The sequence below is a fragment of the Thunnus thynnus genome, chromosome 2, assembly GCF_963924715.1.
Source record: "Thunnus thynnus chromosome 2, fThuThy2.1, whole genome shotgun sequence".
Lineage (NCBI taxonomy): Eukaryota > Metazoa > Chordata > Actinopteri > Scombriformes > Scombridae > Thunnus > Thunnus thynnus.
In genome coordinates, this window is record NC_089518.1 from 9677882 (window position 1) to 9680601 (window position 2720).

Below are 2720 nucleotides of genomic sequence, written 5' to 3' on the forward strand. Positions count from 1 at the left end.
GTGCCATGACTCTTGTAATAGGATTAAGTATTTTGAATGAGTCTGGATCGAATATTATGAAAAATGAGTAGTTTGTGTGGAATAGCATTGAAATTGCTTTTCCTGCAATTGTTGTGTGTGCCATGACTCTGCTAGTAGAATTAAGCATTTTGGATGAGTCTGGATCGAATTTGATTAAAAATGATGAGTTCGTGTGCAATAGCATTGAAATTGATAGAAACACATAAAAAAGCATATGATGTGTGTGCCATGACTCTGCTAGTAGAATTAAGCATTTTGGATGAATCTGGATGATCACTTGATGAAAAATGACTAGTTTGTGTGCAATAGCATTGAAATTGATAGAAACACATAAAAAAGCATATGTTGTGTGTGCCATGACTCTTGTAATAGGATTATGTATTTTGGATGATTCTGGATCGAATATTATGAAAAATTAGTAGTTTGTGTGCTATAGCATTGAAATTGATAGAAACACATAAAAGAGCATATGTTGTGTGTGCCATGACTCTGCAAGAAGAATTAAACATTTTGGACGAGTCTGGATCAAATTTGATGAAAAATTACTAGTTTCTGTGTAATAGCAGTGAAATTGCTTTTCATGCAACTGTTGTGTGTGCCATGACTCTGCTAGTAGAATTAAGCATTTTCGATGAGTCTGGATCAAATATGATGAAAAATTACTGTTTTGTTTGGAATAGCAGTGAAGCTGATAGAAACACATAAATGAGCATATGTTGTGTGTGCCATGTCTCTGCTAGTAGAATTAAGCATTTTGGATGAGTCTGGATGATTGGTTGATAAAAAATGACTAGTTTGTGTGCAATAGCATTGAAATTGATAGAAACACATAAAAAAGCATATGTTGTGTGTGCCATGACTCTTGTAATAGGATTAAGTATTTTGGATGATTCTGGATTGAATATTATGAAAAATGACTAGTTTGTGTGCAATAGCATTGAAATTGATAGAAACACATAAAAGAGCACATGTTGTGTGTGCCATGACTCTGCAAGAAGAATTAAACATTTTGGATGAGTCTGGATCAAATTTGATGAAAAATTACTAGTTTCTGTGCAATAGCAGTGAAATTGATAGAAACACATAACAAAGCATATGTGGTGTGTGCCATGACTCTGCTAGTAGAATTAAGCATTTTGGATGAGTCTGGATCAAATTTGATGAAAAATGACTAGTTGCTGTGCAATAGCAGTGCAATTGATAGAAACACATCAAAAGCATATGCTGTGTGTGCCATGACTCTGCTAGTAGAATTAAGTATTTTGGATGAGTCTGGATCAAATATGATGAAAAATGACTGTTTTGTTTGGAATAGCAGTGAAACTGATAGAAACACATAAAAGAGCATATGTTGTGTGTGCCATGACTCTGCTATTAGAATTAAGCATTTTGGATGAGTCTGGATGATTGGTTGATGAAAAATGACTAGTTTGTGTGCAATACCATTTAAATTGATAAAAACACATTTAAAAGCATATGTTGTGTGTGCCATGTCTCTTGTAATAGGATTAATTATTTTGGATGAGTCTGGATCAAATATTATGAAAAATGAGTAGGTTGTGTGGAATACCATTGAAATTGCTTTTCCTGCAATTGTTGTGTGTGCCATGACTCTGCTAGAAGAATTAAACATTTCAATAGCATTGAAATTGATAGAAACACATAAAAGAGCATATGTTCTGTGTGCCATGACTCTGCTAGTAGAATTTAAGAATTTTGGATGAGTCTGGATCAAATATGATGAAAAAATGACTAGTGTGTGTGGAATAGCAGTGAAATTGCTTTTCCTGCAACTCTTGTGTGTGCCATGACTCTGCTAGTAGAATTCAGCATTTTGGATGAGTCTGGATCGAATGTTATGAAAAATGAGTAGTTTGTGTGCTATAACAGTGAAATTGATAGAAACACATCAAAAAGCATATGTTGTGTGTGCCATGACTCTGCTAGTAGAATTCAGCATTTTGGACGAGTCTGGATGATCGGTTGATGAAAAATGACTGGTTTGTGTGCAATAGCAATGAAATTGCTTTTCCTGCAACTGTTGTGTGTGCCATGACTCTGCTAGTAGAATTCAGCATTTTGGACGAGTCTGGATCAAATGTGATGAAAAATGACTAATTTCTGTGGAATAGCAGTGAAATTGATAGAAACACATCGAAAAGCATATGTTGTGTGTGCCATGACTCTGCTAGTGGAATTAAGTATTTTGGATGACTCTGGATGATCGGTTGATGAAAAATGACTAGTTTGTGTGCAATAGCAATGAAATTGATAGAAACACATAAAAGAGCATATGTTGTGTGTGCCATGACTCTGCTAGTAGAATTAAACATTTTGGACGAGTCTGGATCAAATTTGATGAAAAATTACTAGTTTCTGTGCAATAGCAGTGAAATTGCTTTTCATGCAACTGTTGTGTGTGCCATGACTCTGCTAGTAGAATTCAGCATTTTGGACGAGTCTGGATCAAATGTGATGAAAAATGACTAGATTGTGTGCTATGGCAGTGAAATTTATAGAAACACATCAAAAAGCATATGTTGTGCGTGCCATCACTCTGCTAGTAGAATTAAGCATTTTGGATGAGTCTGGATGATCGGTTAATGAAAAATGACTAGTTTGTGTGCAATAGCATTGCAATTGATAGAAACACATAAAAAAGGATATGTTCTGTGTGCATGACTCTGCTAGTAGAATTA